This window comes from Triturus cristatus, chromosome 5_2 (genome assembly GCF_964204655.1).
Source record: "Triturus cristatus chromosome 5_2, aTriCri1.1, whole genome shotgun sequence".
In the NCBI taxonomy this organism is placed as follows: Eukaryota; Metazoa; Chordata; class Amphibia; order Caudata; family Salamandridae; genus Triturus; species Triturus cristatus.
Window position 1 is genome coordinate 742,878,022 of NC_140588.1, and position 14,760 is coordinate 742,892,781.

General features: G+C 48.9%; 1 protein-coding gene across 1 annotated transcript in view; it reads right to left on the minus strand.

Moving 5' to 3' along the window:
- The window catches only part of LOC146829210 (uncharacterized), a 361,848-nt gene that overhangs the window by 150,205 nt on the left and 196,883 nt on the right, over positions 1 to 14,760 (minus strand). The window lies entirely within an intron of this gene.

The window sequence follows — 14,760 nt, forward strand, 5'->3', positions numbered from 1 at the left end:
CATCCAGATGTGAACTCTAGTCACCCCCTCTAGTCAATCCCAGGCCCTGTGTTGTGGAAGCTTTGAAGACACTCCAGCTGAGACAAACTGCTTTTCAAGAGGGAGCAGAGGAATGGATACTTCAAAAGAAGCAGAACCCCAACATACCACTTTAAAGACTCAGACGCTAAATCAGATTTGATACCCGAAAATGGACTGTAAGAAGGGGAGTTTGAGACCCTAAAGATTGTAATCTGCCAAGCAGCCGGGCGTGCTGTATGAGGAGAGGAAGCTTTGCAAGACTTCTGCCTATGACCAGGACTGGGGCCCCAGCCCTGCTAGTATCCCTTCTGGGTGAGGGGGCATCACACAGGGAATCCAAGACCATGTGCTCTAGAGCACCAGTACCTGCATGGTTGCCATGACCAGTGTGCCCTTTGAGGAAGAGGAGAGCACTGGAGGCAGTGAGGTCCAGTGGGCAGCCCTGTCTAGTGGACTCCATGTATGTGGAAATAGCTGCTGCACCCATCGGGTCATTTCCCATGTGCAGTACAGAGACGGCAACCCCCGTACACCAGGAGAGGGCTAGCATGAATTCAGCCATGTGTTGTTCTGCAACGATCAGGCAGAGACCCATGTGTAGTAGCGAGGCTGCGGCCCCAGATATAAGGAGGAGCCACCATGTAAAAGACTGCCGTGTGGTAAGGAACGTAGCCTTGTCCGGTAGCATGGCAGCAATACTGTATGCAAGGAGGGGCCACTGTGGGAAAGACTGCAGTGTGGTAAGGGTTGTAACCTTGTGCAGTAGCGAGGCTGTGACTCCATATGCCAAGAGAGCCCACAATGGAGAATATCACCATGCTGATCAGGTGGGAGCCTGTGGACTGTGAGTTGCAGTGACCCTATAAGCCAGAGGGGATCACTGAGATCACCAAAGACTGCGACTTGTACTGCCCCTGCGGGAGAAGCGAATGCACCGTTGCGCAACATCACACAGGCGAGGGACACCAGACAGGATAGTCATAGCCACCCTCCATCTGAATACCAACCGAACTCTTACCCATAAGGAGAAGCTGAAGAGATCCTCCGGTCTCTTCAGGAGTGCGACCGCAAGTTAGAGACCTGACCCACTGAGTGCCGTCGCTGGTGCCACGTGTGGCCAACTCATCTGAACTCAAAGGCAGCCACTGCGAGCACCTGTGTATGGGGCACACTAAGGAACTCTGAACACTACTTACCTGTAGGTGTGGGCAAGATTGGTTTTGAGCCTGTCCGTCCCAGGGGAACTTGCTGCTAAAAGTAGCCCTTTAACGCTGGAACACTTTTGACTTTAAGTTAGAGTGGTACTACACACCTGAGACTTGGATTAGCAGTGGGGCATAATCTGGATGTTACCAATAGTGAAGAGGGAATAACCATGATTACTAACGTGAGGCGGGAGTGGAATAGGTAGCCCCCAAAGAAAATACTAGAGCCTCGAACTCATGGGAGGACTGTGCAATTGTTTGTGGATGTCGTATATTTCCTTTGTGACGATCGCGGTAGAAAAATTAAAGAATATTTTTTCATAAAGGTAAGTATTTGGCTGGACAATGATTCATTGCTGCTGCTGCGAGCATGTTGAGTTCTGAGCCTGTGTTCACTATCTTGTACCTACCTCCTCCCGAGAAAGACTTCGGGTGCTCGGACCATTCTAGTCAAGTGCAGGAGTATTTGGTCTAGTTTCTCCAAATTTATAGTAGGTTTTGCCCCAGGACATCAGTACCAAAAAGGCCTCAACCCCCACAGTTAGGCCCAGTAGTCCTAGCATGCCCGGTGACCCTCTGAAAGGGGTACAGGCACATACCATAATATAACATAACACAACATAACATCATGAGCCATCAAAGGTCAGGGTACCTATAGTGTGCTGTCCTTGTAAACTACATGAGACCAGAGTTGGTGTGACCAGGATTCTTCATAGCCATGATGTAATTTCTCATGGTCCATTCTTTTCATCCTCTAGTCATCTTGACAAATCCTGTTTAAAGCTAAATTAGGCTTGCTCCTTATTTATTTATTTATTTATGGGTTTTGTATAGCGCCCGAATCACCCCATACGGGGTATCTCTGCGCTTTAGACTGCTGATTGGCCACTGAGGGAAACTGATTAGAAAAGATGCGTTTTCAGTAATTTCCGGAAGACCCCCAAATTGGTACATTGGCGAAGATGTAATGGGAGGAGATTCCAGTAGCGGGGTGCCAGATAGGAGAACGCTTTACCACCCATCCGGGCTAGTTTTATGCGAGGGATTTGCAGGTATGCAAGTTGGCTGGATCTCAGTAATCTAGTCGGAATGTACCTGACCAGTTTCCGAGCAAAGTAGCCAGGACCCAAGTTGTGCAAGGATTTAAAAACCATGCAACAGATTTTGAATCTGACCCTCTTTTTTATGGGGAGCCAATGGAGGTCGTGGAGTAAAGGAGCAGAGGGGGTCCTGGGAAGTGCGTTATTTACTAATCGGGCAGCGGTGTTCTGGACCACCTGCAGTTTGCATAGAGATTTTTCTTTTGCTGCGATTAACAGGGCATTGCAGTAGTCCAATCTACTGATAATCAGTGACTGAACCAAAGATTTACGGGTAGATAAGGGAAGGAAGGGACAGACCTTACGCAACATGCGGAGGGTATGAAAGCAGGTGTTGGCGGTACTGTTAACATGTTCTTCTAAAGTAAGATCATTGTCCAGGCGTACACCCAGATCTTTTACAACATCTTTGGGGGACGGGGCAGAGCCCAATTCCTCAGGCCACCAACTAGGGGACCATCTCAGTTTTGCCTCTCCAAACAACATGATTTCTGATTTGTCAGAATTTAACTGTAAATAATTTTCCCTCATCCACTGCGCAACTCCTTTCATGCCCTCGGAAAACAAGTCCCGGGTAAGCGGATTTGCTTTGTCGAAAGACATCAAAAGTTGCGTGTCATCGGCATAGGATATGGGGTTAAACCCAAGCCGTCTGAGGTATCCTGCCAAGGGGGCTACATAGACATTGAACAATGTAGGGCTCAAACAAGAGCCCTGAGGAACCCCCTTGCTGATCCTGGTGGTGGACGAGCTAAAGGGACCTAGATTGACAGTTTGCGTCCTGTTGGTCAGAAAATCAGTCAGCCAACCAAGCGCTTTACCTCTTACACCCATCTCCTCGAGTCTGGTGATGAGGACCTGATGAGATATGGTGTCGAAGGCAGCAGACAGGTCAAGCAGGACCAATAGCACTGCCTGACCCTTATCTGCTGCCATTCTGATGTTGTCTATGACCTCCACTAATGTGGTCTCCGTACTATGTTTTGGACGGAAACCGGATTGTGATTCGTCTAAGCATTGGGAAGATTCAATAAACGCGGAAAGATGTTTGTTGATGTGTTTTTCCAGGAGTTTACTGTGAAGGGGGAGCAGTGAAATGGGTCTGTAATTGGTATAGTCCTCCGGTGACAGTTTCGCATTTTTCTTAATGGGAATGACCTGGGCTGCCTTCCACTCCGCCGCAAGAACACCATCCTTTAGTGACTTATTAAGGATAGCACAAATAGGACTGGCGAGCGAATCTGACAAAGTAGCCGTAATTTTGGCAGGCATAGGGTCTAGTGGTGAGCCGGATTTGGTACTTAGAAATAGTAAGGAGATTTGCTTTAGGCAGATGCCAGATTTATATAAGTAGGCTCTGCACAACCACACTAAAAATTGATCATCAAATCATGTCTCCTAATGCCAGTGCATCTGAGGCTGAAGGAGTCAGTGAGAGTCCACTTCTAAAGAGGCCCTCCAGTAATCTGAGCTAAAACGGAGATTTTCCTGGTGCATTCTGCAGAGGTATCATGAGACCCCAATGGCACGAAGTAGTAAGCACTTTAGGGGCCTCACAAATTGAGGTAAGAGAGTAGCCTGACCAGATCTGTCCAAGTCAAGCAAGTGAGGAGTAGCCCAAGGTCCTAAGAAAAGGCACTGTAAGCAGGTGTTGAGATCTAACAGATTTGTTGTGAAGAAGACTGTGCTAAAGTGTTGAGTCAGTTTATTGGCACAGTGCAGCAGCTTGTCTGATGGTTTCAGTTGGCTCTTTATTGAGAGACAGAGCAGCTCAAAAGGATGAAAACTAATGAAGCAGCAATTCAATTCCGACCAAGATGTGGGGTATTTTTGCAAAAAATCAGAACACATGTTGATATGACAGAAATGCCTATAAGACCTATACAACAGCAAAACAACAGGAACAAGCAGATCACATGAGGTAACAAAATCAGAAAACTGTGCCAAAACATTGCATTTAAGTAGTTTTAAATACAGTGCTGCTGTAGAGTGCCAGTGGTGGCTGATGTGAAATACAAGTGGGAGGGCAGAATGGGGAGAAGCATAGGAGGCACTGCAGGGGAGACAAAGTAGAAAATAAATAAATACCACCACTTTGGTGCTTTTCTGTGCATCTGTTCCTCTTGACTCCCACCACTCCATGCACATACTCCCAGGCTCCCTACACCAATCCAGGCGCTGCTCTCATGCTGGTAATATCCAGCATGAGAGAAGCGCTGGTATTAGTCTGAGTGGTCTGGTTTGATGCTCAGTCAGGTCCTAGGAGTCTGTGTCTGTTCTCCACCCAGCTGTGCAGCACAGCTCGGGTGGAGAGATCTAAGTCCGCATGTCGGTTTGGTCATCCTAAGGCGGCCAGGAAAAAGAGACATGAGCCCTTGTAGCAGTGCGCACCACTCCTCCTCCCTGCTGCTGTCCATTAGGATAGCCCGGCCCGTCCCGCTCGAGACTCGGCTCAGTGAGGAAAATAAAATGATAATAAGATGTTCCATTATTATTTTATTTTCCATGTTTTCACTGCTGAGAGAGCAGTAGGGCAACGCTCTTCCGCCGTAACGGAGGAGCCGCCGCTGGTGAGCGCTATATGGTAACTACAAGTAAAGAACAATAAGCTTGAATGCTCAGTGTAGGTTTGGTAGATGAGCCTCTAAACCACGAGGGAGTGGAAGTACCACCTGTGCCAGCACTGCAATGTCTCACCATCCTGAAAGTTCTCGGCTGCTCCAAGGTAATTTGTCCTGATAAGATGACGCTTGTGGTGAAAACGTAATGTATGACTGACTGTTACATCATGGCTGCCCTCTAAGCATTCTTTATTCCACAGAAACAAAGCCACAAACCGGGATTTTCACAACTGTGTTACTACTGAGTGAGTCATATCAATCAGCGAAAGCATAGTAAGAAAGGCCTAGGTACTGTGTTGTACGGTCTAGTGTCTCGTTCCCTCTGTGTCACGTGACGCCCCGTCCAATCGGGACGGGCGGCTCCGTGACGCGGAGGGGGGTGGAGACACTCGACGGAGAGCGCTGGCGGCGAGCGGACATCGCCGCTCCTCGTGGGCCTTAATATCGAACATACATGTTGTAGTTTGCTGAAATAAACCTACACGCTGTTGTCACCATCTACCAGCGTCCTTCCTGTTATTCCTGGCACAACAAATGGCGACGAGGGTTCCGGAAGTGGGGCCCACGAGTGTCTCTCCATGCCCTCCTGTTCTTGCTGATTGAAGCGGAGTCCTCCCACGTGGGCGTCTGCTGCTGAAGTCCGTCCCTGCTGCATCTAGTGCCTGCCTTGCTGCCCGTCTCGCCTGCCTCCCTGCCTCGTGCTTCTGCCTGTTGCTGCTGTCTCCGGCCCTGAGTGCCAGGTACCTTCTGTTGCTGTGGGGTCTCGCCTAGCGGTGTCTGCGCCTTGCTTGATCCTCACTCCTCGTGCCTACGTACCGTCAAGGCTTTGGGTCCTGCTGCTGCGTGGGAGAGCCTGCCGTCCGCGCCACGTGTGCCGGGCGCGCTCAAAATGGCGCACGGAGGCAACATCTGTGTCCCGCCTCTATTCTTGGAGGTTCCCGGCAAGCCATGCATGAAGTGGAAAAGCTGGTTGAGGGCTTTCGAGAACTATATTGTTTCCATTGATGGCACGGGGTACTCGGCGGAGCGGAAGAAGGCGCTGCTGTTCAGACTGCTGGGGAAGGCTGGGCAAGAGGTCTTCGACAGTTTGCCTGTGTTCGTGAATCCGCCTGGTGTTACCACTCAGCTCAACGTGTACCAGGAGGCGGTAAGGAGGTTGGAGCTGCAGTATGCTGAAGAGACTAACATCATGGTGGGGCGCCACAAGTTCGCGCTTAGGAAGCAGGAAGAGGGGGAGTCTATTGAGGAATACATTGCCTGCTTGCGCGTTCTGGCCCAAGACTGTGAATTTGCGGGCATGACGGACACTTACATCAGAGACCAGGTGGTGTTCTACTGCCACTCCAAGAAAGTGCAGGAACGATTACTGACATGCCGCGATCCTACGCTTCAGGAGGTGGTGGCCATTGCGAAGGCCATCGAGAGATCCCTGGTGTCCGCAGAGGAACTTGCCAAGACTGGCCACGCTGCCAATGTGTTTTATGTGCAGGACAGGAGCAAATCCGCTCAGAAGCCTCCTGACAGAGGGGCGAATGATAAGGGGGCGGTTAGGAAGCCGTTCGCCTGCTTCAGGTGCGGAGCGATAGATCACTTGGCGGACAGTAAGGCTTGCCCTGCGCTGGGCAGGAAATGTACTAAGTGCAGGAGGGTGGGCCACTTTGCTGCTGTATGCAAGACCAGGAAGCCAGCTAGCAGTGTGAAAGTGAGTTCTGTGAGCGAAGGTGATCTCGAGGCGCTGGGGGATATAGTGCTATCTATTGATGCTGAGGATGGGCGAGTGAAGGGGCCCATAGGCTCCGTAATGATTGGCTCTGTTGAGCTTCCGTTCACTGCTGATTCAGGTTCCCCTATTACCCTGATTTCCGACACTACGTTTGATGCGATGTGGCACGATGTGCAATTGAGTGTGACGGATGTAAACCCGAAAGCGTTTGGGGAGCAGGATATAGTGATGAAAGGGTACTTTCCCGATACCCTCACTTTCAAAGGGAGGGTCATCAATACCAAGATTTACGTGGCCGAGAAAGGGAGAAGCCTTGTGGGATGGAAGGATCTGGCAAAGTTGGGAGTGATGCTAATCCCGGGGGCAGCGGATCCCATAGTTCTCAGAGCTGACTGGGTCAATTCTATTCAGGCGGACGATGAACCGGGTGGGTTGTCCGGAGTTCTTGCAAAATTCAGCTCAGTCTTCGCAAATGAAGTAGGATGCGTGAAAGGCTTCGTGCACGACATACAGCTGAAGGAGGGGGCGATGCCAATCAAGCACAAGGTCAGGACTGTGCCCCTATCTGTCAGGGCGGAACTCAAGTCTGTGCTGGACAAGTTGGAGAATGAAGGGGTAATTGAAGGTGCCGGTGCTTCGGAATGGGTGTCCGCGATCGTCGTATCGAAGAAGAAAAGAACTGGAGACATCCGTCTGTGCGTGGACCTGCGTTCCCTCAATAACAACATCCTAGTCAATTGTCACCCCCTGCCCAACATTCAGGACATTCTGGCATCGACGTCCGGGTCCCGCCTATTTACCCTGATTGATCTGAAGTCCACGTACCACCAGATCTGCCTCACCGAAGGCTCTAAGAAGCTGACCACGTTTGTCACTCCGTTTGGGGCGTACAGGTATGTCCGGCTGCCTTTCGGACTCGCCTCTGCTTCGGGGGTGTTCCAAAAGTTGATGGATCTCTTGTTCTGTGACATGGAGGGGGTTGAAGCGTTTCAGGACGATATCTTGATTCACACTAAGGACGAAGCAGAGCACCTGGTGGTGTTGGGCAAGGTGCTGGAGGTTTTGCGTGAGAAGGGGATGACAGTCTCCAAGGACAAATGCAAATTTATGGAGTCCAAGATCGAATACTTGGGGCATGTGTTGACCCCGGATGGGATTGCTCCCAAAGAAGACCTGGTGAAGGCGATCAGAGAAGCTCCGTGCCCTGGCGATAAGGACGCACTGCGGTCTTTCCTGGGGCTCAGTGAGTACTATTCGAAGTTCCTGCAAGGGTACGCGACCACTGTGGAGCCACTGAGGGCCTTGTTGAGGAAGAATGTCAAGTACGCGTGGGCAGCGGAGCAGGACGCGGCTTTCGAGGCCGTCAAGAGGGGTATCGCAGAGGCTCCGGTGCTGCAGCCTTACAACAAGGACTTGCGAAATGTGGTCACGGTCGATGCAAGTGCAAAGGGCATTGGGGCGGTTTTCTGGCAGTTCCACGGGCAGAAGGAGAACACCATCGCCTTCATATCCCGCTCTCTGAGCGATGCCGAGAAGCACTACAGCACCATTGAGCGCGAGACGCTCGCCTGTGTCTGGGCGGTGGAGAAACTGAAGAACTACTTGTGGGGCAAGGTGTTCGAAATCGTCACGGATCACAAACCCCTGATCTACATGATGGCCGGCGAGGGCCGTGGTAACGGGAAGGCCAGTTCGCGGCTGCTGCGCCTACTGTCCAAGCTGCAGGAATACCACTTCACGATCAGGCACATCAAGGGTGGCCTCAACTGCAGAGCGGATTGCCTGTCCCGCTTGCCCGTGACAGGGGACGTTGGTGGGTCCCTGGACGATACGGAGTGTGTGGTGGCACTGGTGGATGCCACGACGATGTGCGAAGGTTCCATATCTGAAGAGGAGTGGCTCGCTTCTCAGGAGAAGGACGTGGTTCTCCGCGCCGTGATGGGCCACATGACATCCTATTGGCCTCCCGTGCGGAATCTACACGGGTCCCTCCGGAGCTTCCAGCAGGTGAGCGCGGAACTCACCCTCGAGAATGGCTTCTTGAAACGGCATGAGCTGTTCGTCCCTCCGGAAGGTCTCAGGGGCAAACTGATAAGGATTGCCCACAAAGGTCACCCTGGCGGCACCGCGACCAAGAATCTATTGAAAATGTACTACTGGTGGCCAGGGATGTCCAGCGACGTCTGCGAATTCATAGACAGGTGCGAGCAGTGTCTGAAGGCGGACAAGCATTGGAAGACCAGCAGAGGGGAGCTGCAGAGGGTGGAGATTCCGGCTGGCCCATGGAGCAAGGTCGCCATCGACTTCGCGGGCCCGTTTTCACTGCTGCCGGAGGATTGCAGATTTCTCATCGTGATCACCGACTATTACTCCAAGTGGATACAGTACAAGTTCGTCCGAGAGGTTACCACGGACCGGGTGATTCAAGTGCTACGAAAAATCTTCGCTCAAGAAGGGCAACCGAAGGTCATGGTATCTGATAACGGCACCCAGCTGGTATCCAAGAAGATGATGGATTTTCTCGCCCACTCGGGGATCAAGCAGGAGAAGACCCCATTGTACAGCCCGAAGAGCAATGGGCAGGTGGAGAGAATGAACAGGTTCCTCAAAGAGGGAATCCAGCTAGCCCTTGCGTCCAATTTGGATGTAAAGATGTTTCTCGCGGACAAGGTGCACACTTACCACAACACTCCAAATGCCGTTACAGGCCACACGCCTTTCTATTTGATGAGGGGGAGACGGTGCACCAATGAGCTTACCCCCAAATACAACGAGTGGTATGATGTACGAGAAGACACGGAGGGTGTACATGAGAAGACGCTGAGAGTCAGGGAGCGAATCATGGCTAAGCAAGAGTGTGCAAAAAAGTACGCTGATACCGTGAATAGAGCCAAAGCTAAGGAGGTGGAACAGGGAGATTGGGTCCTAGTAAAGAAGCCGCATAAGGTGATGAAGGGGGAGTCAGTCTTTCAAGCTCCTGTACGCGTGCGGGAGGTCAGGAAAGGGGCAGTGTGTTTGGAAAGTGGAGGATGGAGAAGCAAAGATGACATCGTCAAGCTCAAAGCAGGCCAGGAAAACATCATTATGAATAGAGGCCGTGCGAGTGGGCCCAGGAATGACGATAGTGTACCTGAGTGGCAAGAGTACGAGGTTGTGAGCAGGAGTGAACGGGCGGATAATGGTCGGTTGCACACCCCGCCTGTTGACAGAGCTAGCAGAGGTGAATCAGCATGTCATGAGGAGGTGCGAGTTGAGACAAGTGGTGCCGGTGGGCGTAGTGGAATGAAGTCCGTGCGAGAGTGCGAAGGCAACCAGGGTGTCCAGGAGGGTACCAGATATAGTAGCACGCCATGCGCCGAGGGGCAACCTCGGTTTGTGACTCCTAGGAGGCCTACCAGATCTGTTAGGGCGCCCAAGCGCTTTGAAGACTTTGTTATGACATGATTAACGTTTTGCTGTTATATTGTTGAAGGGGAGATGTTGTACGGTCTAGTGTCTCGTTCCCTCTGTGTCACGTGACGCCCCGTCCAATCGGGACGGGCGGCTCCGTGACGCGGAGGGGGGTGGAGACACTCGACGGAGAGCGCTGGCGGCGAGCGGACATCGCCGCTCCTCGTGGGCCTTAATATCGAACATACATGTTGTAGTTTGCTGAAATAAACCTACACGCTGTTGTCACCATCTACCAGCGTCCTTCCTGTTATTCCTGGCACAACATACTGCTACATGTGCTGCTATGCCCTTGCCCTTCACTCAAAACAGGACCTTAGTATAACTGTTCAGCAAGTGGCACAAATGAAATGTTGGGCCCCATCATCAAACTGTGCTGGCAGTCCGTCATTTTCCACTGTGCCACTAGAGGCTTCTATCAGAAGATGGATGTACTCCGTCCAGTGGAACAAGTGCAACCGGTGGCAGTGGAAATAAAGAACAGAACCATCATAAACAGAAACAGGCAGTTAGGAATCCAATTCTATACACATCAGAAGATGAATTTATGGACTGGCACTAGGATTGCCTGACCTCATAGGAGGCTTCTGCCATGCCTTGAAGCTTACGCTGAAGTAACAATGTTTTGTTGAATGGATATACAAAGGTAGACCTGGATGAATGCGCCTGATCACTAAAACATACTGTTGCTAGTATAGGGCTAAGTAGTGAATAGATGTGATTGGGTAAGAGTTAAACAACCCCTCAACAAGGCAGGTGTGTGCTATGGCTGGTGTCAAGTTTAGAACCTTGCCAATTACTACAGTGTCAAATGGAGCATTCTGAGATTTATGATAATGGCTGCCAAGTGTGATTTTTTTTCAGCCATATACTGAAAATGTATGTGAAAATTTGAGTTGCATGTTGAGGGGGGATGAAATATACTCAAGCACGAGCCACAGTCTTTGTCAGGGTGAATGACAAAAATCACAAAATTAACCTGTGCTTAACCCTCTAGTAGCGTGGCACAAAAGCAGTCAGGTTCAACTTACAGGCAATTAGTAAAATATGTATGCAGCACTTAAAAAGAAATAAAGTGAAAATACAACACAAGAACAATCTCACACTATTTTTGAAAATAGAGTAGATTTTAATACATTATTCAATCAATCAATCAAGAGTTAAAAGGCACTACTAATCACCCGAGAGGGTATCCAGGCATTTCCAGGCCCCCGGAGGCTTTTTGGAACAGCCAGGTTTTGAGGGCCATTTGGAATTCTGGGAGTGAGGTGATGGTCAGGAGGTGCTGGAGGAGGCTGCTCCAGGTCTTTGCTGGGATGTGGAAGAAAGAGCGTTGTCAACTTCTGCTTCAGTAGAAGCAGGGAGTATGGGCAAGTGAACTATGTTGAGAACATGGGATCTGATGATGTTGGCAAGCGGGGTCATAACTGTGTTGTAGAGCATGGGTCTGAGGGATAAGCCCTGGGGTACACCATAGTTGATCTTCTTGGAATCTGAGGTGAAAGGTGGGAGGTGGATCTTCTGGGTTCTTCCAGTGAGGAAAGAAGTGATCTATCTGAGTGCGTCCACTTGGATGCCGATGTTGTGGAGTCTTTTGATCAGTGTGTGGTGGGATATGGTGTTGACAGCTGCCGAGAGATCAAGGAGGATCACAGCTGCTGTAAATAGACCTAAAAGATCAATGTGCCAATTAGGGATATCTCGTCGCATAAGACTATGGCAAACTCAAATGTTAGAACCTACCGTGATTGATAGGAAGCTTGGATACATTAAGTGGCCCGTTCCACGTTTACCTTTGAAGAAATTTTGAAACAAAATGTATGAGAAGGTAAAGTTCATCAGGACAAGGCAACCACCAGTGTCCAATGCAGAGACGTTGTTTCTGGGAAGCCGCTAAACAAAGTCACAGTGAAGATTTTGACATCCGGACCCAGGGCCAGATATATCAATATTTCACAAAACGCAATGCAGCAGGATCATCATGGAGACGGCTGGAATGTCCCATATTTACCAATATATGGCGCACTGTTGCTCTCAGTCTCTGCATGCGCACAATCTACAGCCTAGAGCCAACCCAGGCACCCTTACGCCATGGTGCAAGGGTATCTGTTTTTCAGGTAGGATTGTTTTTGGTAAGGAAGAGTCACCTTCCTGCACAAAAACAATAATTACAGGCTTTTTCCTTTTTCTTCATGTGCTGCAGAAAGAGGAGAAAACAAGAAGAAATAAACATATTTCTCCTTGTTGCACCTCCCCTGGCAAGGCATAGTATTTTGATGCATTTCCAGGATTACCAGTCTTGGTAAATCTGGGAATGTGCCAAAATCCATTTGTGGTTGTGTGGGAATACCCACGCTCCATCCATAGAACACCTTCTCAGGACAGAGTAATGCAAGGCATTGACTTGTGCTGCCTTGCGGTACTCCAAATTACCAAGCAACGCAGGGCCATGCAAAGTGGCCTTGCGCTGCTTGGTAAATCTGACTTAAGGATTGTGTTGCGCTTGGGACACCATATGTGATACAAGGGCTCAGCAATACAAAGATAAATATGGCCCTTAGTCTCTTTTTTGGTAGTTAAAAATCACTAGCGGGATGAAGCTGCAGCTGTAGCCGATGTGGGATCCACCAGCCGGATATAATTTCTTCAAGGAGCCGCTGAAGTGTCATTTTCAAAATTGTGACTTAAAATCTGATGTTATCATTAAAGCAGATTTAAAATTACAATTTCTTAGACACCAAACATGACATTTTTATCTGCCCCCGAACAAACATTTTCACTTATTGAATGTAATGAGGTAACTCACTAGCACATATTAAGCTCATTTTTCAGGTTTCTAGCTGTAATGCCTCAGCCTAACGTACATGTGTGGCACTCAGAAGGTGATAGTCGAAATTTTTTATTTAAAGAGCAAATCTACAGGTACCATCACACAAATAATATAAGCAGTACGGAGTAATACCTAACATTAAAGATCATGAGTGCTCTTAATAGGACCCCTTAGTGACTATTGGTCCAATGTGCTTTTCCTTAATATTCAAGTTTTAACATCTTTCTGAACATATATCATCAACTCCAGAATATCGACTGCCAACTTATTGTCAAAGTAAGTAGATGTGGAGTTAAAAGCATGAAATCTCTACTTCTCTATGTATGCTTACCTTGACAATATGTTGGTAGGTAATAATGTATAATCACTTTATGTACAGGTTGATATTATTATATGACATGCCTAACTCAGTAAAAGGCTCTTCTAACCTGTGCATGCACAGCTGTATAAGCAGAGGTAATTTTCAATGAGATTTCCATGTGGGACTTCCTTTACTCCAGAGTCCATGCACTCCTAGGCACTTGCCCTTCACTGGCAACAAAATTGGGCCTGCCTGCTTGTTGACCTGTAGCTCTGTCATATTGCATGGATTCCCCTCTTCAGTTGAATGCACTATCATGCCTGTCAAATATCCCTTCTAACTTATAGTTGCTTGTAGATGGCATACACTTTTAGGGTTTTATGGTATATCCTACCTAAGCCACTTACTGTGCCCATGCAGGCCCTATGGCTCCTACTCAGATGTGATTCAGAGCACATGGACCTGCTGATGCCTGCTACATGGCTCATCTTACATCTCTGAGACCTTTGTACAGGAGGGGAGCTATTTCTCTTCTGCTCACACTACATATGTTGATGAGAGAAAGATATGTATCCGCTGAGTATCTATGTCAGGCTGCTGGATTAAAATATGGAGGACACTTGCTTGCAGCCTTAAAGTTCTGGTTGTACTGTGGTGGTTATCCTGCCCCTGGGCTGCCTAATCTGAAAATTGGTCTAAAAGATAACAGGTAGGGAAAATATTTAAAGAGAGCAATGTATTTATTTGTATCATTTATGGAGTTTTGTAAAGCACAAACTTGACCGGAAGCAGTCAGAGCGCTTTCCATAGTTAGCACATGTTACATATGGGGTAGATACAGTTACTTGGGGGGCAAGTACAGATACAATGGAAACAATTACATAGATGTAAGCTGGGGGTAAGTACAGATACAATGGAAACAATTACATAGGTGTAAGCTCAGATACATTGCAGTAGTGTGTACCAGGAGTACACGGTGGGCAGCAAGAAATGTGAGCAAAAGATTCTAAGCAGTTACTGTAGGGTGTGTCAACTTAAGGTAGCATTGTATGTATATGCAACAGTGTTGATGTAACGTAAGCAAAACAAAAAAGCATTTACACATAGCATAACATGGTACATAGATACCTGGTGACAGTGTATACCAAAGGAATATGGTGGACATTAGAAAATCGAGCGATATAGAGTCCAATTACAATGTTGGACGGACCATCACCGATGACCCATCAGTGGCAGTCCATCCAACATCTGTCCAATCGCCGCATTATAATGGGAGTGGTTGAAGGCAGCAGGCAGAGGGACCAACCAACACTTCCGACAGGCTTAAGAAGCCCGATAGACAGTTGGTCGAAGTGTAATACCTTACAATAGAGGGATTACGATGTCCTTTTCCGACAGCTTTTTAATGGCGGGCTCACCGCCCTAGAAAGGCTGTTGGAAAGGGACTTTTGTGCGTCCTGGCAGGACCCCTTTCCCACCTGGGACTCCGATATGAGGTCCAGGGGGCAC